Raw genomic sequence first — 27172 nt, 5'->3', positions numbered from 1 at the left:
ACTAGGTAGCAGTTTGTGCTCAAGCACAGGCACAGAGCAGGAATGTGCCGTATAATGTTAAATATGCCCCATTCTTGCCCTCTTCCTTTCATGCAGTGCATCAAAGTGGCTTGCTCCATTGCATGAAATACTGATAATGTGAGCCCTAGTGGATCACTGAAGGATCAGAAAGAGAAGGATGATCAAAGGATTTGACACAGTCGATGCTGGAATTCTGATGGGATGAAAGAAGTGGTATTTCGTGGGGAAAGATGACTGTAAGGAAAAGCACTCAATGCTCAGCATTTGCTGAGCCCATTCCACTCTTGTAGTGGGCAGATGGCCAAATATTTTGATTGCGTTTGAAGATGCCTTGCTCTAGCACGGCAACCAATGAAGAAACCACTCAATGCAGGAAAGTCCAAGTTGAAGTACATGTTGACATAGGACGTTTTAAAGAGCTATTTAATACATTGCCATGCTCCCCTAAGGATAAGATAGAAGCAAAATGTATGTTTATTTATTTATTTAATTTCTAAAATGTAATGTGTACCTGCAAGGCAATCTTCTCGGGTGACTGGGAGGAAGGAGGTAAAGGTTTTCAAGGTGTTCAAATTACATTCTCATAATTGTAATTACATTCATATAGCACTTACTAACCCTGATGTGGCGTTATAGCAAAGTTGGAAACATTCCTCAGATATAACAAGATTCTAGGCAAATGTTTGGATAATAATAATGAGTGGTTTTGTTCGTAAAACATTTCATAACAAAATGGTTTAAATCTGATTTAACATTTACACAGGCAATTATATCACAAACAGTGATGATGGGAGGAAAGAGGAGGTGGGGTAGGGAGGGAGAGGAAGCAGAACAAAGGTTTGGTAATGGAGAGTATTAAGGTTTGTAAGTGACAGAATAGCAGTCTGAAATGTAACTGCAATGGAAAAACGAACGAAGGAGACAGGGAGGTAAAGGGCAGAGGAAGAGTGGAAGCAGTAGGAAAGAAGGTGCAAATTGCAATAGATGTTTCCTTATTTTTAAAAAACAAAGTACTTTTTAGTTCTAACCAAAAGATTGTTCACACTGTTTGATGTTAGTGGAGACACTGCGCATCTTGAAAAAGAAGTGAAACGAAACTGTTTCGAAACACTTGATTCACAAAGGTTGCAATTCAAATTAACATGTTCATTATTAAAGCAGAATGTTGACATTCACGCACACCAAAAAACACGCACGGGGAATGGGTCAATGTCATTATTTTGACGTGACGGGGTGTCCAGAGCTGCTAGGACGCTCCACCAGAGAGGAATGTCACATGAGAGGCACAAACCACTGGCTCACCAAGCTCAGTCAGCTGGATTAGTTGCCGGCGTTTGCATGATGCTTCCGTGGAATAGCCTGCAGCCAGTGTGTCGCTACTACGGGCGCATGATGCCATGAGCATCGCAAGACATAAATGGGACAGCTCCCGGGAGAGCTGTGCGACTGGGAATAGCTCAGTCAAGTGAGGCATCTCAGTCAGGTTCTGGTGAGACACAGGAATTCGTGCTTTTTTCAAAGGGGCTTCCATGAATAAAACTGTAACACTTTAAAATCTGTCGGAACACAGCCTTCTGTTAGCATCAGGGTTGGCTTATCCATACGCTTTTCGAAGTTATATTCTTTTAGGATGAGAGATCTTATCTGTAAGCTTTTCAAAGTGATGTTCATTTCATTTTACAACTCATACTGGTGTGGTAGTTAATTGGTACATCATCACTGGGAACGGTAGGTGGATAAGGGGCAGCAGCAGAGAGAGAGATTCTACCAGGTGTCTTTGGAGTTAAGTTGTTAAAGAAGGACTGGGTGGATTTAATGCAGGCCGGAGTGTGAAGCTTCACTGCACCAGGGTGGTCAAGAGATGTGCAGTACCAGTGCACAAGGGCGGTTCAGAGATGTGAAGCATCAGCGCACTAGGGTGGTTGAGAGATGTGAAGCATCAGCGCACTAGGGTGGTTGAGAGATGTGAAGCATCAGTACACTAGGGTGGTTGAGAGATGTGAAGCATCAGTACACTAGGGTGGTTCAGAGATGTGAAGCATCAGTGCACTAGGGTGGCTGAGAGATGTGGTCACTGTACACAGGGCCGGCTTTAGCGCTAGTGACGCCCTGTGCGTCATTTGTTTTGGCGCCCCCACCACCCCATGACCACCTCCTCGGATTCACTCACTGCCACCCGGCGAATGTGCCCTCATCTCTCCATAGCCCCTCTCACAGACATTCATGTTTTTTTAAAGCACTTGTAAAGGCTAGCTTTACTAATCAACCCAGCTCTCCACATAGACTACAGACCTGTTCTTTGCAACAGGCATGTTAACCCTATACGCTACTTTATGGCGAGTCAAAGCTGCTGCTAGACAAAACTCCTGTCTCTCTCCCTAGCAGGAGCATTAATCACAAGAGGTATCTTGATATTTTAATTGTTTCCTGAAGGCTGAACGCAAAAGGAACTTTTCAGTGGGTGCTTTTAAATCGCAAGGTGAATAAGTTCTTGCTAAACACAGCACCCCGTGAGGTCAGCACCCCCCAATGCAGGTCAGCACCTGGTGCGGCCACACCGCTTACACCGCCCTAAAGCCGGCCCTAACTGCACATAGGTGGCAGAAAGATGTATATGGGTGGCTGAGTGATGTTAAGTGTCAGTTCTCAAAGATGGTTAAAAGATGTAAAGCGACAGTGCACTAGGGTGGTTGAGAGATGTGATCCGTCAGTGCACTAGGGTGGTTAACTGATGTTAAATGTCAGTGCACATGGGTAGTTGAGATATGTGAAGTGTCAACACACATGGGTGGTTGAGAGATGTAAACCTTCAGTGCACCTGGTTGGCTAAGAGGTGTTAAGTGTTAGTGAACAAGGGTGGTTGACAGATGTGAAGCATTACTGAACGAGGGTGGTTGAGAGATGTGAAGTGTTGGTGCACAAGGGCTGTTGAGGGATGCTGCACACATGAGTGCTTGAGAGATGTGAAGTGTCAGTGTACTAGGGTGGTTGAGAAATGTTACGTGTTAGTGTACAAGAGTGGTTGGTAGATCTTAAGTGTTTGTTCTTAAGAGTGGTCAAGAGATGTGAAGCGTCTGTGCACAAGGGTGGTTAAAATATACTGATGAGAGTGAACAGATTGAGTACACAAGGCAACAGTGGAAGCTGAGAGAAGAGTTAGGAAGGAGGTGGAGACTGGGATAAAGGAAGTTTACAGGTAAGGAGGAGCGATGCCCTGAGAAGAGAGTGGTGAGGATGGGAATGAGGAGACATGGGGAGAGGAAGGTGACTGGAGAAGGAGAAATAGAAAGGAACCAGGGAATGTGGAACCAGGAGCGGGATGTCATAGAGGAGGGTGGTAGGAAAAGTAGTCAGGGGAACGATAGGATAGGGTCAGTAAGGATAAGAGAAAAGAAGAAGGTGATGGAAGAATCTGAAGTTCAAAAGAAGCAAAATAGGCACAAATTGGGAGGGGTAAAAGAGAAGTGTATTTTCACAGAATAAGGTTTGAAAGGGCAGAACAGTAGGAAGAGGTAGGTAGGTTCAGAGTGTAGTGGGTGATCAAATGAGTGAAAAGAAGGTCAGGCGGGACAAATCTTTGTGGAAAGTTGGGAGCGTGTAGGTAGATTGAAATGTGGTGCAGTGCTACTGTCTGCTTTAGATATCCTAGTCTGGCTACCAGAATGCCATGGGGTTGTGGTAGTCCAGGTTGCTTCCACAGGCAGTAGAAGCTCAAAGTGCTGGAAGACTTGAAGAGGTGACCAAGGTGCTATCCCAGTGCAACATGCAACCCACAGGAAGCCACCAGGTAACATACAACTGTAAAAGTGTCCACCTAGAAACTGTAAATGCATGAACTAATGATTGAAGCAATTTACAAAACACCAAGATAAGTTAAGAAGTGTATGAGATCCACCTAGGTGCTATGACAGCACAACCCATCAGATGATACTGTTTCCACAAGCCACCGGGTAGCTTTAAGAGTGAATGAATGTATGAAGTAGCAAATTCCAGCGGTCTGTGCCAGGAGCAGCAAGTGATCTTATGCCACTGGATTTTAATTTGTGCCAGGGATACAGAGTACCATTTTGTGTTGGCTTCCTAATGGAGGAACGGTATTGTGTAATGCTACTCGGTTTGTCAAATATGACAACTCTATATTGCTGATATATGTAAGAATTTGGGTAATTGGTTAAGATGGGTGGAAGCCCCACTCAAGCAGCAACCACAATCTTTGTCAGGGTGAACCACAATAGTTACTAAATTAACCTGTACTTAATGCCCTGGTAGTTTAGCACAAAAGCTGTCAAGCTTGACTTAGAGACAAGATGTGAAGTATTTATGCAAAACACAAACAGTAATAAAGAAACAACACAACAGAAGAAAAGTCCCAAACCAACTTGGAAAAATAAAGTAAATATTAATAGATAAAAGGTACCAGAATGGCAAAAATCCAATCAGTTGGCCGGAGCTATTACTCTGTGACTCTTGTGCCTGTGAATCCTGTGCTTTGTTCATAACAGGCAGAGGACCGCGTTGAGCCTGCTGAGAGTTGTACCTTATGTCCTTGGTGTGAAGTCTGCACAGTGTTGCTTTGTGAGGCTTGACGCCAGGTGTGCATCAAGGCTTTGTGGGGCTTTGCTCCGCTCGGTGTCGGTCCAGACGAAGCTCTCAGCTGCGTGGAGAGGCTTTTGAGGGCTTTGTGCAGGATTTCATGGAAACTTCAGTTAGACAAGAAGAAATTCTCTCTGATACCAGCCAGGGGTCCAGGGCATGGTGGAACCTCTTGGGGATCAGGACTCACTCCAGCACAGGCCAGCAGCAGGGCTCAGGCAGGTCCAGTTGAAGGTCCAGGCAGGTCCAGTTGCAGCAGGTCATCTGAGCCATTGCAGAGAGGCCTCTGAAGGTTTGTGTCTCCCTGTAGCTCACACTGGAGGTCAACCAACTGAGCCTTGGAGTAAACCTCAAGGTAAGAAGGTCCAATCTTCCTTCTCTGACAATAATTCAGTCTTTTAAGCAGCAGGGTATTCTTCTGGCAGCAGGGCAATCCTTCGTCTTTATTGTCCACAAGTCCGTTAGTGTTCTGTTGAGAGGCTGTGGAGGTCCAATATTTATACCAGGTGCCAGCCTTTGTGTGGGGCAACTCCCTGCCTGCACCCCACATCTGGTTCTAGAAAGTTCTTCCCCTTTTCCTTCCTCTGTCAAGGCTCTAAACCTTCTGAGGGTGGCAAAAGGCAGGGAAGGTCTGGTGTCAGGTTCCTTTGTGTGTGCGGGATGCAAGCTGCTTTGAAGTGTAAGTGCTCCCCAGGCATCTTCTCAGGATGCCCATCCTGTTCACACATAAGTACCCTTGTGTTACTGTCTGAAAGCAACACACAAACCTCAACAGCCGAGCTATTCAGAGTCATCTGACCCAGGACACTGGCAGAAGATGCAGTACCTGGGACAAGAAAATGCCAATGTTCTAAATTGGCATTTTCAGATTTATAACTCAAAATCTGACTTCACAATTAATGAGGATTTTAAATTCATTTGAGTGAAAACAGCACACCTCTATCTGCTCTCAATCAAAAGTTAGCATTTTCTAAATGTAATAAGATAACCCAGAGTTAGTCAATGATAGAGATAGGCCTTACAACATTAAAGAACTTAAGTGCACATGTCCTACTTTTTAAATATAATGCACCCTATCCTAAGAGCCTTTAGGGCCTACCTTAGAGGTGACATAGGCATAATAAAAAGGAAGGGTTAGGCCTGGAAAAAGGGTTGTCTTGCAAACTTCAAATGACAGGCTGAAAGTGTCAAGCAAGACGTATCTTTAAAGTGCTACTGTAGTGGGTGGCACAATGAGTGCTGCAGTCCCACTAGTACACCAGAGCTATTGAATCTGTGAATCTTGTGCCTGTGAATCATGTGCTTTGTGCAGAACAGGCACAGGACTGAATTCAGCCTGCTGGAAGTTGTACCTCATGTTCTTTGTGTGAGGTCTGTGCAGTGTTGCTTTGTGAGGCTTGACATCAGCTGTGTAGTGAGGCTTTGTGTGGCTTCGCTCTACTCTGAGTCAGTTCAGATGAAGCTCTCAGCTGTGTGGAGAGGCTTTGCGGGGCATTTAATGTACAGTCCCTGGGCACATGTTGTACAAGGGACGTACAAGTAAATTAAATGTGCCAATTAGGTTTAAGTATATTTTACCACGTTTGACAGAGAGAGCACACACACTTTAGCACTTGTTAGCAGTGCTGAAGTGCACAGAGTCCTAAAGTTAACAAAAACAAATTCAGCAAATAGGAGAGGTGAAGGCAAAATGTTTGGGGGATTATCATGCCAAGGCACATGTGCCCTCCCCAGTGAAAGCAGGGAGAACTACACACTCTCATGGGAGTTCTCATCGCGAAGACAGAAAACATTAGAAAAGCTTCAGCATTCGCCTAGTCAGTCCCAGGTGATGTTCCACTATAAAGCCCATTTCCTGAAGGTAGATGGACCACTTTATCAGTTTGGGATTTCCCCCAATCATCTGTAGTAACCATCTGAGGAGTCTGTGGTCTGTTTGAACCGGACAATTATGAGCTCAACATCTTCAGTGCCCAGACCACTGCAAGGACATTTCTTTTTATAGCACTTCACCTCTGTTATCTGTGAAATACCCTTCTGCTGATGAAGGCTATAGGTTGATCCAAGCCCTCATTGATCAGCTGTGAGAGCACAGCCCAAATGCCATGCTCAGTTGCATCTGCTTGCAGAATTATTTATTTGGAGAAGTCAGGTGCTTTAAGCCCTGGTGCTGTGCATATGGCCTCCTTCCAGGCGTCAAACGTGTTCTGGTACACCTGTGCCCAGATCACCTTCTTGGGCAGCTTCTTGGACGACAGGACCTGGCTGACCAACCTTCCAGAAAATGGCAGGAGCAATCTTTAAACCAAAAGGCATCGCTCAAAGGTGGAAGTGGCCACTTGGAGTAGACAATGCAGACCTTTTCTTAGCACCCTCAGTTAAGTCAGTCTGCCAGTATCCTAACAAACGTGCTTATGAACTTGGCAGCTTCCAGTTGGTAGTTTAGCTCTTCATTTCAGGGGATGGGGTGAGTGTCAGTCTTAATGATAGTGCTGAGCCCTAAATGGTCCACATAGAACTGGTGTACTGGAGGGGTGGCCTTGGGTACTAGAACCACTGGACCAAGTGTTGTTGGAGTGTTCAATCACCCCTTACTACAGCAATTTAGATACCTTCGTCTTAATAATGACTTTCACTTTTTCAGACAGCCTGTAAAAAAATGTTTTACAGGCATGCTGTTGTCATTATCAATATCATGGGTGCACAAAATAGTGAGCCCTGTGGTAAGTGAGAATAGTGAGTGAAACTGCTCCAGCAAGTGGTGACAGTCCCTCTGTTGCTCAGGGTCAGGGTAGGGGAGAAGATGACTCCTTCCACTGATCCATCCTGCTTCTTTGAATTTAGGAGGTCAAGGAGAGGCTCAGTTTCCTCGTTCACCCCATCATCCATTACCAAGAGCATGGTTGTTTCTGATCTCTCAATGTGGGGCATGAAGCATTTTATTTGTAGATTCCTAAAGGGTTCCTGGATCTATTGAGGTCCACCAAGTAGGTGACCTCACCCTTCTGCTCCTTGACCATATAGGTCCCTATCCACCAGTCTTTTAAGGCCTGCAGCTCCACAGGCTCAATAACCCACACCTTTTGGCCAAGTTGTTACTCCACCAGAGTGGCCTTTGGGTCGTATCAATGCTTCATTACTTTCTGACTGGTTTCCTGTTTGTTAATGGCTTCCTTCCATTAGTGCTTCACCTGGGACCTGAGTGCCAACCTGAATGTCACTACATCTTGAGTGGGTTTCTTCGGAGCTTGCTCCCATCCCTCCTTGACAAGACTGAAAGGTCAACAGAGAGGGTGATCAGACAGAACTTCAAAGAGACTGAACCCTACTCCCTTCTGAGACACTGCCTCCTAAGCAAAAAGAAGGCATGGCACAGAGGATGTCGAACTTACACCTCATGGGTTCTGGGTGGGCCATAATGTTCCAACAAGCTGGTTTGTCTGGGTTTGTCTGGGAGAGTTATGATGTGGAACATTTTTTAGAATACCCTACACTCATCCCACATGGATGTCATGTAGGCAGACATGAAGTTGGTACCTTGCTCTAACACAACCTGCTTGGGGAAGCCAACTCTGTAAATTTGCTCATTAGTGCCCTGCACACTGTAGGTGCAGACGCTATCCTGAAAGGAATGTCCTCTGGGTACTGGGTGGCATGGTCTACCAAGACTAGGACAAACCTTTTGCCCAGGCAGTCTTGGGGTCCAGAAGCCCGACAATGTCAATACCCACCATTTCTAAAAGTGTTCCCACTACAGGGAGTAGAAGCAGAGGGTCCTTCCGCTTTGCCTCTGAATTTCCAGTAGCCTGGCAGTTGGGGCAGGACCTGCAGAATGTATACAAGGACATCCTCATCCAAGGCCAGGGCCAATATAAGTGGATAAAGACTTTGGCTTACCCTAGTTGTCCTACCAGGGGTATGACATGAGCCAGACCGATTGGAAAGGCTCTGTGGCACTAGAGGACCACCAACACACCTGGCGCTCTAGGCTCAGGAACCCTAGGCTTACTAAATAGGAGATGATTCTCCCAATATGCCAGGTCATCACCAAAGGTGTTGCCAGTTGCCTGGGCATCAGGCTGTCGTCATAGGCCATCAAGAGTAGGACACACTCTCTGCACTTTGCAGAATCCTGCCTGGGATGGCCCCTATCAGTCTGCCATATGGCCAGATCAGGTAGGTCCCTCAGTGCACCAATATCTTCCCCAGTAGGTTCCAGGGCATCACCCTCTGGTTCAGCCTCTTCCCAGACCTTGTTAATCTTAGGGGCAGGATTCCCATGCACCTTGCCCTTTCTGTTTGTGACACGTGCCTAGGCTATTTATCATGGTTTCCCTCTCGGCTGCCATGGACATGTGGTCAGGTACACCCATTCAGGCAACCCTAACATCTCCAAGTTGGACCAGAGTTCCATGTCATGAAGACTAACATGTGCCAGAGCATTCCATGGGAGCAGATGCACATGCCTCCATTCCTCCCCACACATGCTCACTCTGAATTTAATTACTATTCAGTAGAGGACACAAGCAAGTGGTAAGTAGGAATGGGAGAGAAAGAGAGACCACCTGTAGACTATTGATTTAAGGTGCCTTCCAAAGTGTGTACAAAAGTTTGCACTACAGAGCACACCCTCTTTAGGTTCCTAGCACTATTTCTCTCACTCAATTACATTCCTATTGATGTCCATTCCGCCCCTCAAGCTGTGTTAATTTCACTTGTGGAGCTTACTGTTCTAGTTCGACAAGTGAAATTATATTGAGCGGCTTAAACACTGTACATATCAGATTCAAATATATATCTGTTTGCAATTGCTCTTTACAGCCTTTAATACAGATCCTCATTTAAAAGCATTTGCTCTCCCTAATTAAAGTGCGAATGTAATGAATCTAAGAAGCGAAAGTGCAAAATAGACTTTGGAATGAAACTAAGGGTAGCCAGCTGGTTAAAGTATAAACACATCACAATTGATCAACCTGTGCACGCCTTACATGTTATGGAAAGACAGATTACTGGTACTCCCAACAAAAGAGCAAGTGCATTGGATTAAAATAACCAATGTGCAAAATAGGTTTTAAAGTGCATCTGGAGGTTTCTATTCTCTAAAGTTCTGATGCAGGACCTTCCCTCGTGCTGTTTCAAGGTTCAGATAGAAATTAAGGGCCTGATTTAAGGAAAGTGGCGCTACACCCAGTGTAGTGCCACTTTACTTGCGCCCCTTAGCGGCCCCTAACACCGCCGTGTGTGTGCCCTAACTATGATACAGCGCACCATGGCGGTAGTCAGGGGATCTAGTGTCAACATTTTTGATGCTAGTTTGAAGCTTTGCCTGACTGTTGTCAATTTTTTTTACACTAATCCTGAAAAGCCTATTGAGGCCCATTGAAAACAGTGGTGTGTCACCTTTTAACGCCTGCTCTGTGCAGGCATTAAAAGTGCCGAAGAAAATGACACAAAGAAATCTTTTAGATTTCTTTGCTCCATTTTTTCAGCCCTTCTAACGGGGGAACAGCCCCTTTGCATACATTACGCCTGGTGCAGACATAATGTAGGCAAAGGGTTTCAAAGTGACGCTATGCATGCATTGCGCCACTTTGTAAATTGCACACTGCGATTTTGGCCTTGTTGGGCCACATTAGCGTCAAACAAAATGACGTTAATGTGGCACAAGGAGGTACTAGGGACTCTTAAATCTGTCCCTCAATACTTTATTTTCCCAATTAAAGTGCAAATGCATTGGAGCTAAATAACTAATGTATAAAGTAGATTTTAAAATGCATCTGGAGTTATCCATTCTCTAAGGTGCTAGTGTAGAACATTACTTCATGTTGCTTCAAGGTTGAGATACAGATACACTACTTATCTTCCTAATTAAAGTGCAAATGCAATGGATCCCAAAGACTAATGTGCAAAACAAATGTTAAAATGCATATGGAGGTATCGCTTCTCTAGAGTGAAAGTGCAAGACCTTCACTCGTATTGCTTCACTGTTCTTTTCTCCTACAGTTGCACAATTTTATCTGTGAAACGATATATAACTGATTAAAGTGTGAAGGCATAATCTGTAAAAACGTTGCATCCTATAAAAAACACAGATTTTCCTAGTACTTTCCATTGAAAGATATTAACACAAGACATCTTAAGAAACCCGTACAAAACTTTCAGTTCTTAATGCCATGTACAGTGTTAATCAGCCTCCTAAAAATTCAAACACTTCATATCCTGCAGTCCGAAAAATACAAATAACATTATCAAATCATTGCTGTATGTATGAAATTGAAATGGCAAATACAGAGAAAATATCAATTAAGTTCTAAAAAAAGGTGTCTAAAAAACGGGCCAACAAGTCTCAGTACATATGCCGAAAGTATGGAATATCACAGATGAACAGGAAGTTCTGCGTCCGAATTTAAACTCCAAGGGTACTCTGTCCCTATCAGTACGATCCATTTGGATTCTTCGTGAGTACAGTTTTCTATCACAGCCTCAGTGTTTTTTCCTAACATTTTGTATGCCGTAAACTTTCATTTCACTCATTCCCATTGTGTTATTCCCATATGTGTTTGGACATGGTCTATGAAAAATGTTTATTCTTAATTGCACCTTGGTGTTGTAGGACGCACAGCTTCAGTTTATTAACAGTACTACTAATGTACTTCTTCCCACGTCCACATTCAAGCACATACACTACAAAAGTAGATTCACAAGTTAGCCACTCTTTGATATCTCTGTGTCCTCCGTTCCGTATCTCAAATTTGGTTTTATTCTGGCAGTGCATACAGGCTTTGCATCTCTACCATTTCCAGAACACCCTCTTTTCACTTGATAACCAATTTGATATCCCCCCTCCAGTTTCCCAGGTTTCATGTAACTACTTTAAAATCTATCACCAAGAAATTGTGTTTTCTTGTAGGTGATGTTGATATCCTCAAACAGAACTTCTTTGAGAGTTTAATCCCTTCTGAGGATTATCCAGTTCTGATTCAAAAGCTTCTTAGTCTCATAGTTGGAACTATTACAGTCCATGATGTCCCTTATGATATTCGATTCATCTGTATTCTCCACAATCTTTTGTTTTACCACCAATAAATCCTATCTCTTATTTTTTCTTGCTCTCCTGAAGGCATCATTTAAGACAATTTCAGAGTATACTTTGTATCCTTTTATTTTGAATCTTGAATACATTTCTGTAGCCTGTCGGGCAAATTTCTCCACTTCTGAGCATTTCGGTTTTGCACAAAGAAACTTCCCATATGGGACACTCCATTTCATGTGGGTGTCCACTGTTGGCATGGAGGATATTATTGGTATTTGTGGACTTCATGTATATTTTAATGCAGATCTTCTCATTTTCAGTGTATATTCTAATGTCCAAATAATTAATCTCTTTGTCACTGATCTCATAAGTGAATCTCAGTTTCTGTGTCCTTAAGGAGTCTGATGAACTCCTCAAACTCATCTCTTTCTCCCTCTCATATAATGAATAAGCTGTTGATGTAACATACCCATAGAATGACCTGTTCCATCCTGTTCATGTTGTGTTAATTTTGGACAGTTTCTGCCTCCCACCAACCCATTGTTAAGTTTGCATAGGTTGGTGTGAAGGATGTCCCACTGCGGTCCTTTGTTTTTGAAGGACGTAGTTGTCATTAAACAGAAATAAATTGACTGAAACAGGAGTTCATCATCGCAAGTAACATATTGGAGTGTTCAAGCAATGAAACTGACTGTGATCTCAAAAAGTATCAGCATGCAATGATTCCATCTGTGTGTTGAATGGTTGTATACAAAGAGAACACATCAACTGTGGCCATTCGATAGTTTTATGTACGGAAAGAGGAAGATGTCAATGAATCTTGAAGTGTTTACAAGTAATGAGCCAACTGAGATAACTATTGACCTACCAGGAGGATTTAGCCTGTTCTTGTTAACTTTTGGCAGGGAACAAATTGTTGGTGTTATAGGGTGATCAGTTTGAGGTACAAGTATTCATTATCATCCAAAAGATCTCTATCATGCCAGTCTCTCAATATCTGATGGAATATCTTCATGTGTTCATTGGTGGGATCTTTGGAGAGCTTCTCATAATGTTCTCTGTACATTAGTTGTTTGCTTCTGCTACATATTTCTCTCAACTCTGGATCACAATATTACCTCCTTTGTCAGAAGCTTTCATAATGATACTGTCCTCCTCTTGAAGCTCAGAAAGTGCCACACAGTCCTCCCTTGCCATTTTGTTAAGTTTTCTGCAGTTTTTTTTCAAATTGTTTCTGATTTATTCTGTGAAGTCATTCAGTCATCGTCTCCTGGAATAAATCAATTTTATTTCCGCACGGCGAGCTCAGGGCAAAATCTAGTCTTAGGTTTACATGCACTCCTTATTATCTCCTCTGTTAGAATCCCAAGATTTGCACAGAATTCAAGATCCAAAAGATTACATAGTCTCCCCTTTTCACTTGCAGCCCATATTTTCTTCTCCAGTGATGTCAATGATCTCAAATAAGTGAAATCATTAGTTAATATTTCTGAAGTTTTCCTCAACTCATTCTTTGTCTCTTTACAACACGTGTTCCCTTTTTATGCAAAATATTTTTTTAATTAAATGTTTTTAGAAAACTTGTAGAGGTCAATCCTGGCATTAATTAAGTCCATTTTTACATTAGGGCAGAAGGTCAGACCTTTATTCTGCAGCCTGACAAGTCTTTCTTTCCGCACTTTTGATGAAAGATTTATAATCAAATTGTTATTTATTGATTCCATTATATTCTTTTTCCTTTTCCCCCTCTCCCTATTCCCTTTGGATCTCCTTGTTCTTGCCATGGTCAAGAGCTAGTTGCTCTGTTGGGGGCATCCCTACAGTGTCTTCTTGTCTCCATTTGATAGCCTCATTTTGCAGGACAAATCTAATTTGAGCATTGAGGATGTGGGCCCATCATTCCCCTCTAAGCTATTAAAACTAAAGGGGGCCACTTCTGCTCCCATCTTCTTTTCCATAGTGTGCCAATCGTACAAATTATCAAATTTTCTGGCAAAGGTGTAAATTACCTGTTGTATAGTCTATTTTATCTCATTTAAATGTTTTGTCTTATTTAGATTTAATCTCATGTCCACTTTTTTTCTAATTTCCTTTCCATGTTTGCCAATGCACTTTTTACTTCTTCCAAATCTTTTATAAGTTACAAGGCTTGCTCCAGTTTTTTAATGTGTTCTGTAGCTTTGGCCAATTTCCTCTCTGCATGTGTGATCAGCATATTCATAACTTTTATTGAACACTCCATCATGTTCATTTGCCACTGTTTTAACACATAGGGGTCCAGATCATTCAATGTTGGGAATACACAAATTCTTAATCCTCTTGGGAGTCTTCCACACTCTAAATAACTCTTAAGTGTCGTAATCTCCCACCATTTATTTATCTCAGTTATTCTTGCCTGTTCCAATTCTTCTATCTGTCCACCATGTTTATTCAAATGCTTTATGTTTTTGTTTATCGTTTCACAATTAATTCTCTTGAGCAGTCCAGTGACCAGCTATTATGCACTCTTGTTGTTCCTCTTTTTGCCTAATATTTATTGCCTGTTTAGGTTCTACCATTCATTCCCCTCCTCACAGGCAGGACTGCCTGGGAAATATGAAGACTGGATTACCTGAACTTGTGTCTGTCATATCAATTGTATCCTGATGAACTCAAAAGCGGGATTGGCACCACTGAAGATATACCTGGCCGAGCATCAAAACTCCACTAACTCTCCCCTCCTGGTGCAGATCTACAGGGGTTCAGGGTGGGGTCACGTTCCCCTCCGCATCTCCTCCAAGGTGTGAGCAGTCCCGTCTCCCCTCCCTTCATCCTGTTCCCGTCTCACCATATCATTGTACGTTTTGACTCCAGATTCCATCTCTGGAAATTGCAGAAACGGATCATAAATGGCTAAGGTAGAGACTGAGCTCCTCTTCTTCTTAATTGAGGCCAAGAAACACCTGAACGAGCTCCTCCTCACTTCTGGGTGCTTGCAGTATGCAGTCTGGTAACTGCACTCCACATTGAAGTTAAGGCTTCATAGCGCCCCCCACTTAGCATATCTCCAAATTTAACAGGGGAAAGGAAGCGAGCAGCACAGCTTCAAACTCTCAAACAAATTACTTTATTTATTTATTTTAATTCTCCAAGGTGCAAGAGTGCTAACAAGACCAACGCGTTTCGGCCATAGCCTTCAACAGGGTCATAGAGTCACAGTGTCCAGAGTGCTCATTTAAAGGACAACTCCTTCCCCATTAGCAATGCATAAAAGAGAACTAGACTGACCAACACTTCCTTCTAAGCATCCCATATTGTCTTCCATTGTAATATTCACAGTGTTCAACTTTCACATGATATTTAAAATTGAGACCAACTGAAACATAATACTGATACAGGTAAAGTAACTAAGGGGATCAGTTTGACCTCAGCGGTCTTTTTCCAAGACCGCCGAGGGACCGCCGTTCGGAAGACCGCCAGTGGTGGCGGTTTGCCGCTCAGCCTATTATGACCGTTGGCAGCTCTCCGTCCTTTTACGGACGGAGAGCCGCCAACAGCCATACTGGCGGGAGGCGGGGAAGTGCATGTTGCTCCACCTCCAGCGCCACGCCAACAGGACAGGGCCCAGCAAATCACGTCCTGTGATTCGCCGTGGCGGTGTTCTGTTGACGGTGTGGTGTCGGCGGACAAGCCCCCATGGCTCCCGTCCCCTCCCAGAGGATTGTCAGACCAGGTAAGTCGATCGTCCGTGAGGGGAGGGGGGTGGTGGAGGGTGTTGTGTGTTGTGTGCGTGCATGGGGGTGTGCGTGTGTGTATGTAGAGGGGGTGTGTGAGTGCATGTATGCTTGCGGGGGTGTTGTGTGTTTGGGAATGAGTGCGTGTATGTCTGTGGGTATGTCTGTATGGATGTGTGCATGTATGTTTGAATGTGGGTGCGTGTGTCTGACTGTGTGTGTGGATGTTGGCATGTATGTTGGTGTGTGTGGGTGTATGTGTGTTGGTGGTGCCTGTGTGCGTGTCGGGTGAGTATGTGTGATGTTATTTTGGGGGTCGGGTGGGAAGGGGGGTCCTGCCACCTTTGGGGGGGTGGCAGGGGTGGGGGTGGGGGGGTGTCGGAGACCCCTATCAGTGTCAAGGAAGGAATTCCCTGACACTGATAGTGCTCACCGCCATAGATTTCATGGCGGTTTCAAACCGCATGGAATCCATGGCGGTCAGCCGGGTCCAAATATCGCCGGCGGTATAGTGACGGCCTCTGGGCTGGAGACCCAGGTCTCCAGCCCAGCAGGCGGAACGGAGAAGCGGCAGATGACCATGGTGGTAACTGCCATGGTCATAATACAAAAAAAAAGCCCGCCAGCCTGTTGGCGGTCTTACCGCCGCTTCTCCGCCTTCTGCCAGGGTTTTAATGACCCCCCAAGTCATCATTTGAATTGCATATGCAGACTTACAGAAAAGTACTTAAGGTGCGTCTCACATGCCCAGATAAAGTTGGTTGACCTTTGCCTTTGCTACTACAGATACAGGAGCGTATCCACGAAGTATGTAAATTAACTTTATGGTCCTCATCATGCCAAGGTCAGCCTATCATAGGTCTATTATAAACATAACATTTTCCTGTGTTGCTCTCTTTCAGGGAAGATCATAACTTTTTTTTTCTTTAGGGCTGTATGGAACATATCTACGTATACAGTACCTACTGTATTGACTTAAGGTGCCTTAAAAAAAATGGGCACAAAAGTTCACGTTCATAGTACCAGTTCTGTCACTCGATTACATTCCTACTGATGTCCATTCCTACCCTCGACCTGTGTAAATTTTGCTTGTGGAACTTACTATTATAATTCAATGTGTAAAACTGCTTAAACACTGTACATATCAGATTCAAATATGTATCTATTAGCAATTGCTCTTTCCAGCCCTATATACAGACCCTCATTTAAAACCATTCACTCTCCCTAATTAAAGTGCAAATGTAGTGAATCTAAGTGGTTTAAGTGCAAAATAGATTCTGTAATGCATTAGAGGTATCCAACTGATTAAAGTATGCATTATCACAACTGATCAACCTGTGCACACCTCACATGTTACGGAATGGTAGATTACTGGTACTCCCAGAAAGAGTGAAAATTCATTGGATCTAAATAACTAATGTGCAAAATAGGTTTTAAAGTGTATCTGGAGGTATCTATTCTCTAAAGTGCTGATGCAAGACCTTCCCTCATGTTGTTTCAAGGTTCAGTTACAAATACAGTACTGTATCTTCTCAAATTAAAGTGCACATGTATTGGATCTAAATAACTAATGTGCAAAGTAGGTTTTAAAGTGGATTGGGAGCCATCCATTCTCTATTAGGCTACAGCGGAACCTTCCCTCATTTTACTTCAAGGTTCAGTTACAGTACTTTATCTTTCCATTAAAAGTGCAAATTCAATGGAGCCAAAAGGCTAATGTGCAATATATATGTATATACATATATATATATATATATATATATATAAAAAACACAGTTACCGGAATCCCGAGGCTTTTTTAAGAGTACTTCTCTCAGTCTTTCTCCTCTGAAAACGTTATTTACCAAGAGGGAGAATAACCCCTGGTGTGCACACCTTAATTCTCGAGGCGGGGCCCAAAAATGCAGAATATTAAGCCAAAAATCTTTGCTGAGCAAGAGCAATACAGAAACACTACTCTCTTCACGAGGAAAGACAGTTGAAGTGCGCGTCTTTAGAAGCAAACACATATGAAGGAGAGATTAGTGTGAGGCAGTCTAAAATGACTACAGCACTCAATAGGGCTGCTAAGATCCTCCATCTTAAGTCTAAATGCAGCGTGAAAATTGTAACATCAGCCACAGCCTTATGAGTATCAGCATGAGATGGGGCCTTAGAAATCTCCAGTGGAGCAAAGAGTGAACCTCGATTTCTTCCTGTCAGGTGAGCAATTTCTAAGGCTGACAAATGTGTTTCTGACATTCCACCTCTGTAGAGGTGGTGTTCTCCAAGTCTTTTGTAAGAAGAACACCCATAGGAATTGCCAGGGTCACAGCCACCCTCAAGGAACCTGAGGCTCCTTTCCATTTAAAGGGAACCAGAGCCATGGGGTAGTGACTCTTGTGGTTGTCAGCTGTCACAACCTGGTGGAATAACTTGGGGATTACCTGCTCTGAGAATATCAGATGACACCTAACAGTAGTCATGCTGCTCCTGCTCCTTTGTCCCTCAGAGCCTCTACACTCTTGATAGTGAGCACTGCCTATACTTTTTAGTATTGTTAAGCATGTGAGCTGTGGGTATCATCTATTTGTCAACCAGGGACACTAGGGTAACCTCTGCACTATCTATCCCCCATGCTAACTGGGGCAAACTCTTCCCCAAGCACTACTCTTGCCATCACCAAGGTTTTCCCACAAGCAGGGGTGGCCCTTTGAGTGTCTGTACTTATGGCACTCATAGCACTTATGGGTAAAATGTCCTAAAGGTTTCTTACCAGGGGCGGCTGGTGTTCAAGGGCTAAGGGGTTGTGCCCCTAGCCTTTTCTGGCCTTTCTAGTGAAGCACATATTTAATTACATGATGAAAGTAAAACATTTTCTGCACAACATTTTCCGAGTGAAAGTTGTGCACTTTCAAAAGCCCCACTGCGCCTGTGTGTGTATGTGGCTGAAAGCTGCACAGTAGGCCTGACAGGGCTTGCCCACGCAAAGCCCTTACGTTTTCTCAGAATGCAGTGACGTCCCTGGCTTATCTCCTCCTCCACCAGAAGCCCTGATAGTAAACAGCCTGGAGCATTTTTTGTTCAGCCCGGGTTTCTGAAAACTTCATGCCACTCCAATATTATTATCCACCCTTTCCTATATACTCAAATGGTGGGGTGTGATCAGAAGGCCTTACTGACCACACCCCACTCTAGCATGTTACGTACCAGAGGTCACATTTTATTAAAAGAATGTGGCATTGCGAAAACAAAATCCCCTTTTCCTGCATTACAAGCAGTATGTGGCAGAGAAATGGAATAAATACAATAAAAACTCCATCCAGGGCACTCTCTGGGAGACAGGAGTGTGACCTGAAGACCTCAAGTCATAAATATGCCAAATACAACCCTGCACACAGGTAAGTTGGAGCTCTATCTTTTTTACAGACAATAAGAAAAAAATCTGTTCTCTCAACTCTCCTCTCCATTCCCTTCACTGCCTCTGTAGGTGATTTAGTCTCTCAAAGGCAGTAATGGTTCCAGTAATTTATCATGGCTAGTTATGCTCGTTTTATTTCTTCTGCAGACTAATGACATGATATGTCATATTAAACATGTAATCTGCAGCTCAAATAAATGTGTAGCTTTTATCACTGAAACTGCTGGATACTGGATGGGTGCGGCAATGTGTTTTTGTTTGAATAAGTGTTTGCAGGGCTTGACTGAGTGGCTGAGAAAATGTGGGTGTCTGTGTATAAGAGTTGTGTGAATGGCAGTGGTTGACAATGTGGATGAGTGAATGGGTAGGTGACCAAAGGCAGTGAGTGAGTAGGTGAATGGAAATAAGTAGGTAGTGAGGCTCACTCACAAGGTGCAACAATTACGTCTTGTATTTGTGCCCCACCACTGCTTTCAGTCACCAGCCACCACTGTTTCTTACCATGGAACCCTCCCTCCTTCTGGTCAGGACTGGGGTGGGAATCCTTGCTCTGGGAACTCTTGTATGGGCCTTTACCAATGTTTTCTCTTTTTGTCTCCCTCCACTGTTATCTAGTGGAAACTTTGTCCACATTTTTGGTGATCCCCCCCTTGTGTCTTCTTGGACACTCGGGCGCCGACCCTGAGGTCTCCCTCCTTTGCAAGCTCTTTGGATGAAGTGAAACTTGCTATCAATCAAGTGTTGGTACAGCTCTGCAAAGCATGTATCAAACATGTACGCTCTCAAAATCAGCTCCTACAGCCCGTCAAAATCATTTACTTTACTGTCCTTTACTGCCTTTCACCAAAGTGCCTTACTGGAGGCATCTGTGGAATCCACACAAGACTGGCTAAACAGCGAGTGTGTCTGAACCTCCATGTGTACTATGGGGCAGGACCACATTTTGTGATAAGAATTGCTTTCATGGCAGCATACTTCATGTGGTCATCTATCTATAATACCAGCAGGATACCCCTCCCCACCACAGGCATGAGTTTCCAGAGATTAACCCACCATCCCCCAAACTTCCTCTGGGGCCCTATGCATTGTCAAGGCTTTCTCATAAGCGAAAAATAATTTGTCAGTGTCATCCCCCACCACATAGCTAGGCGCTAGGTCTTTAGGGATGGGACCTTCATTTCTCAACTGGGCACTCTGTTGTCACTGTCATCATTACTGCTGGACTCTGTGATCTGCTTGCCTTTTAGGTCCAGCTCCTTCTGACTCAAGGTAACAATTGTTTCTTTTCTGGCACGACCCTCTCTGCCCAAGGCTTCTCCTTGGCTAAGTCTACCTCTGCCTCAACCCTTCTCTCCCCCAAGGCCATTCTGGCAGCTGTCTCACCCTGGTATTCAATGTATTTTTCTTTTCTAAGGCCTTTTTGCAGGTGCCTTCTCCTTGGCTACCCCAATTTGAGCTTGGCCATCTGTAGTCTGAACGTCCTTTCCACCCTACCTTCCTACAGTGCCTCAGGGGACAGGTTGCGGGTGGACACACTGCTGCCTGCTCTGGACCTCATTCTCATGGGCCTTCCTCTGTCTGTTAGGGCCATGGTCAGGAGGTTCTCTTCCTCATCCTCTATGTACTTTCTCCTCCTGCTCCTCAAATTCTCATCCTCCTCTTGCACTGTATATAGCAGTTGGTGGCCCTCCTCCCAGGCAATGAAGCTTTCTTAGAGCTCCTTGTTACTGGTTAAAGTGCACAGACGCTAAAAGCCAACAAAAACAAAGTCAGCAAATAGGAGGTGTGAAGACAAAACATTTGGGGGAATACCACACCAAGGATGTTAAGTGTATACGGGAGCCAGTGTAAATCCTAAGATGCGAACTATTAACCTACTTCTGCAATCTGAGCACGTTTATGGCAGTCTAATTGCAAAACTGAAATTCCTTCATGTAGGCTGTTACGGTCATTCACAGTTTTGAGGTAATACTGAATAGAAAATTTCATACCCAGAATTTCCAACACTTTATGGATTGGTAATGCTGTAGTCCAAAATTATCCTACTATTAAGTGCTATTTCTGTTTTCCAGATGTTTCTTGGGAAATATTCTACTAGGTTGTATGTGTTGAATATATATCTTTATATTCAGAAAACCCATAATGTGCAGTAACATGACATGCAGAATTACCACACAAAGCAGAATCCCACTTCCGCAAGCACCTGAGTAAAATCAGTATAATTTAACTGAATAGTAAAAAACACCTATTGTAGTCACTGTACCTTTAAGTGTTCACCAATATCAATATTAGATTCCATATTTTATGCATGAAATTGACTTGCCAAGTCTAAGGAGCAGCTGATTCATATCTTTCAGCAATTTCTGCTGTCTCTCGTTCTGTGCACAGTTTTATTGCTTTTATTTGGATAAATAGTTGCCATTTCAGGAATCTCGTGAATGCATGTAACTTCCATGTATTTGTTCAACTCTTAGTTTAGGAAATAAGACTATGGTCCTCATTACGACATTGGCGATAAATCCTGCTCACTGCCGTGCAGAAGACCGCCAACAAACCGCTGCGGCAGCAGAATTCTGCTACAGCTATTACGACCCACAGCCCGGAATCCGCCAAAATCCAGACACCCACACAAGTCAGCCACACCAAAGGTCAGTGATAAACTGGTGATAACAAAACTGACACCGCCACGCCAACAGGAATACGCCCACACTATCACGATCCATGAATACACACACATATACAAAACACAACCACATTGGACTATTCGAAATACACACACCTGATACACATACACACGCCACTCCCACACACCCAATCCAATATAAAACACACACCCACATCACCCACAAACCCTTACGACCAAAATTGAGAAAGAAGCCCAGAGAGAGACACCATCAGAAACAACACTAGCATCCACAGGCACACAACACAATCACACACACAACATCCATGCACCTCAGACAACACACACAAACACATCCCCTCACACATCAGAACACACACCACCTCACACATCACCCACACCACAACATGGCACCTCAACAACACCCCAGGTTCTCTGAGGAGGAGCTCAGGTTCATGGTGGAGGAAATCATCCGGGTAGAGCCACAGCTATTTGGATCACAGGTGCAGCTCACCTCCATTGCAAGGGAGATGGAGCTATGGCGCAGAATCGTCGACAGGGTCAACGCAGTGGGACAGCATCCAAGAACACGGGATGACATCAGGAAGAGGTGGAACGACCTAAGGGGAAATGGAGGGGTTCCGTGGTCTCAAGACACCAGATTGCAGTACAGAGGACTGGCGGCAGACCCCCACCTCCTCCCCCACAACTAACAACATGGGAGGAGCAAGTCTTGGCTATACTGCATCTTGAGGGCCTCGCAGGAGTAGCAGGAGGAATGGACTCTGGTAAGTCAAATCTTAAGTATTACATCCCCCACCATATCTGCATGCTATCACATACCCCACCCTCACCCCCATCACTCCAACACCTCACAAATGTCCCGCTATCACAACCCACACATCCCAACACAAGCCCTGCATGCAACACCAAAGCATGGACACCCATCACCAAAGCATTTCCACTACAGATACCCACACAGACCCCAAACCAAATAGAATGCAAGCACTGGAGTACAGGGTCACTCACCCATTGTACACGAAGGCACACACAGATGCAATAATCATGCCTTTACACCCCTGCAGGACCCCTACCCAATGTCATCGGACAGGAGTTTCCAGACATGTCCACTCCCCCCACAGAAGAGGCCCACAGTGATGACAACAGCTCTGTCCAACTGGATCAATATGACCAGCCCGGCCCATCTGGGACCTCGGGAAAGTCGGTTCACCTGACACTGGCACATGCCACCACAGAGCCTCCCCCCTCAGGAAACACCAGCACAGCACCCACCCAGCGGGCCCATCCCTCTGTCCCCAGGACACGTCAAGCAGCAGTGTGTCCACCACTACAGGGAACCCAGGCAAACCCACCACCCCAAGAAAATCAGGGAGATGGGGGCAGTGGGCACACGGTTCAGGGGACAGAGGCACAAGAAAACCGGGGAACTGGGAGGACTGCTGTGCGACATGGGGAGGACAGGCCCACGGAACCCACTCTCCACGAGACCCTCTCCAACATCATGGGAGCGTACCATCATTCCCAGGCGACGATGGCAACGGTACTGGCCAACTTTAAGGAGACCCAGCGGCTGCAGGAGGAACACTATCTGGGGATTAGGGAGGAACTTAAGTCTATCAACACCATCCTAGTCACCATTGTAGGAGTGCTGAAGGACCTTGTCAACACCAGGAGGGACTGTGGCTTAACAAGGGGCCCCTGACACTAGCCTGGATGATGAACAGCCCACCACCTCCGCCGGCGCTGGTGGACAGGAGGCACTGCCACAGGATCATGACCCCCAGCATCACACCCCCTGCAGATGGAGAACCACCCCGCAAACGGTCCCTGAGATCCAGGGCAAAGACAGAGAACAATGCCAAGACCCCCACCAGGAAATGAGACCCCCCTGAATGTCATTCTTCTGTCTCACTTTGTCACCCTGTCCATCCTTAAACTGCCATTGCTCCACTTCTTATGCCCCTTTGGACAATGCACCTGTGAAACAAATAGACTGGACTCTGCCATGGACATTCCTCCACCAACACCCCTGCCCATTTTACAACCCCCTCCACTAATTAGCACTGAAAAAAACACCCTTGAATTACAAAACAATCTGGATTCAGTCTGTGCTTTCACAAATGTGTATTTGCAATAACTAAGGAATATAGCAATGTCAATTGTATTGTCAACATACCAATGTAACACAGCTGTAGTCCATGAGGTAATATAGCAGAGGTCACACAGTGGGACCCACATCTGTGAAATGGAAAGGCAAAGTGACAAGTCAGGGTCCATACAGTGGGTGAAAGTGACAAACTTATGCTAGCTCCAACAATAGTATGAGATGTGTGAGGCAGTGAAATCTTCTTACCTGTGTCTCACTGGAAGTATTGCTGTTGTTTCTGTTGTCGATATCCTCTTCTTCTGCCTCCTCTTCTTCACTGTCCACAGGCTCCACAGCTGCCACAAGACCTCCTTCTGGACCATCCTCCTGCAGAAAAGGCACCTGTCGTCGCAAAGCCAGGTTGTGCAGCATACAGCAGACCACAATGATCTGGCACACCTTCTTTGGTGAGTAGTAGAGAGAACCACCTGTCACATGGAGGCACCGGAACCTGGCCTTCAGGAGGCCGAAGGTCCTTTCAATCACTCTCCTAGTTCGCCCATGTACATGATTGTAGCATTCCTCTGCCCTTGTCCTGGGATTTCTCACTGGGTCAGTAGCCATGACAGGTTGGGGTACCCAGAGTCACCTGCAAATGTCGAGGGACAACTGTTAGACACACACTAACCCTTAGGGACAACCCCAGACCCAGACAACTATTCACAGGTAATGGGCTCCTTGTCCTCACCTATTAGCCACACACGGTGCCTCTGGAGTTGCCACATAACATAAGGGATACTGCTATTCCTCAGAATGTAAGCGTCATGCTCTGATCCAGGAAACTTGGCATTCACATGGGAGATGTACTGGTCGGCCAAACACACCATTTGCACATTCATAGAATGGTAGCTCTTCCAGTTTCTGTACACCTGTTCACTCCTGCGGGGGGTACCAAGACCACATGTGTCCCATCAATGGCGCCAATGATGTTGGGGAAATGTCCCAAGGCATAGAAGTCACCTTTCACTGTAGGCAAATCCTCCACCTGAGGGAACACAATGTAGCTGCGCATGTGTTTCAGCAGGGCAGACAACACTATGGACAACACGTTTGAGAACATAGGCTGGGACATCCCTGATGCAATGGCCATTGTAGTTTGAAAAGACCCACTTGCCAGGAAATGGAGTACTGACAGGACCTTCACTAGAGGGCGGATTGCTGACATCAGGTCTGGCTCTAACTGGGCACACAGTTCCAGGATTGTTGCACGATCAAGTCTGTAGGTGACTATTACGTGTCTCTCTTCCATTGTCGACAGGTCCACCAGCGGTCTGTACACCGGAGGATGCGCCATCTCATCACCTGCCCCAGCGGACATGCCCTATGGACGAGAACAGCAAGCAGAGAGTCAGCCAACACTGAGGTATTACAAAATGTCTTTAGCACACATTTGTCAATCGGCAATGTGCCTGTTACTCTGTGTATGCAAGGCCTAGATAGGTGTGACACAGTTATTATTAATGCCATGTGGCCCCCTGAAATGGCGGCTGCCTGACCTGTAAGGTGGGACAAGGGGATATGATGTAACTGCGCTGGTGCTCTACACCGTCACGGTAGGCGGTCCAAGACCACAGCGCAATCCTGCATTGGTTAACATTTGACCCTATGGGTCTAAGGAGCCAATGACGATGTACGCCGTCGGTGACGGTACGCACCGCCGTGGACGTGATTGAAATTTTCTGTCCGTTCACTCACTTGATACCTGACCTTCGACAGGAGAGGACCTACACTGCAAATGCTGCTGTGACCTCAATCTGGAAGCGACGATGGCTCATGTGTCTGGGGAAAGGGCCCCTGCCTTCACTTCGGAGGAGTTGGAGAAGTTAGTGGATGGGGTCCTCCCCCAGTACACGCTACTCTACGGTCCTCCAGACAAACAGGTGAGTACAATGTGAGCATGCTGCATGGGCAATGCCTGTTTGGAGTGGTGTGGATGGAAGATACATGGGGGGGTGGGGACTGAGCCCTGCATGAGCGGACGATGAGTATATGTGCGTTAGCGCAAGGGTAGGAATGTGGGCCAATGACTATGACGGTCCGGACGGTTAAAGTTTTGCCTTTTCCCCTGTACTATTCCTCTAGGTCAGCACCCACCAGAAGTAGGATATTTGGCGTGCCATCGCCAAGGATGTCCGGACCCTGTGGGTCCACCACAGACGGAGCACCCACTGCTGGAAAAGATGGGAGGACCTTCGCCACTGGAGCAAGAAGATGGTGGAGACTCAGCTGGGGATGGCCTCCCAACGTGGGAGGGGTGCCCATCGTACCATCACCCCCCTGATGTTCCGGATGCTGGTGGTGACGTATCCGGTGTTGGATGGGCTCTTGAGAGCATCACAGCAGCCACAAGGGGGTGAGTACCGTCACATCCATCTGACTCTGCGTGCATTACGAGGTGTCTGGGTGGGGGAGGTGGGCAGTGGGTTCCCCTAGGCCAGGGCAAGCTTTGTAGGCAAAGTCGCTATATGAGGCAGGCTATGTGGCACCCCAACCCCACCAGTGGTAAAAGCCATCTACACCTAGTCAGGCTCCTGTGACTTCCATGTGTGCAGCTATCGGGCATAGGCCTTGTACCCCATGGCCCTGTGAATAATCTAGGAACTATAAGTGCATGGCGTAGTGCAGAGGACTGCTGTGTCTGTAGTGTCCGCCAACAGTAGTGGTATTGCATGCACTGAACATGTCTTTCGTCTGCCCCCCCCCCTTTTGTGATCTCCCTGTTCTTGTGTGAAATAGCATCATCAGGCGGAGAAGCAGTGGCACCGGAGCAGGAGGGAGCTGCATCCCACTTGGCCCTGGAGGGCGAGACAACAGAGTCTGAAGCCACCAGTGGGACAGAGGGTGAGGGGAGCTCCACGGTGGGGAAAGGAGCAGAGACCAGCGACTCCTCCTCTGATGGGAGCTCCCTTGCAGTGGCAGGCCCCTCTGTGCCCCCCACATCAACAGGTACAGCCGCCACCCCCCCTACCAGCACCGCCCTCCCAGCAGCCCCTCAGCGTGTGTCCCATGGCCGCTCACCCGGGAGGGTGGGCATCTCCTTCTCCCCAGGCACCTCAGGCCCTGCCCCAGTCAGTCCTGCTGCCCTCAGTGAGGAGGATATTGAACTCCTGAGATCCCTCACTGTTGGGCAATCAACCATTCTGAATGCCATCCAGGGTGTCGGGAGGCATTTGCAACAAACAAATGCATACCTGGAGGGCATTCATTCTGGCGTGGCAGCCCAACAGAGAGCATTTCAGGCTCTGGCCTCTGCACTGATGGCAGCCATTGTCCCTGTGTCTAGCCTCCCCCCTCCAACCTCCTCCACCCAGACCCAATCCCCTGTACCTCAGCCTATCCCAAGCACACCATCAGACCAGCATGCACACACCTCAACACACAAGGGTGGCTCAGGCAAACATAAGCACCACACATCCCACAGGCACTCACAGAAGCATCATACCCATGCAGACATACCAACATCCACTGCCTCCACTGTGTCCCCCTCCTCCACATCCTCTTCCTCCCTCCCTGTCTCATCTCCACTCACACCTGCATGCACTGCATCTTCAACCACTACCTCCATCACCAGCACGCCTATCACCACACAGCGCTCACGTGCACTCACTACCCCCACTACCAT

The sequence above is a fragment of the Pleurodeles waltl genome, chromosome 1_1 (genome assembly GCF_031143425.1).
Source record: "Pleurodeles waltl isolate 20211129_DDA chromosome 1_1, aPleWal1.hap1.20221129, whole genome shotgun sequence".
NCBI classification, from domain to species: domain Eukaryota; kingdom Metazoa; phylum Chordata; class Amphibia; order Caudata; family Salamandridae; genus Pleurodeles; species Pleurodeles waltl.
This window is presented reverse-complemented; position numbering follows the sequence as displayed.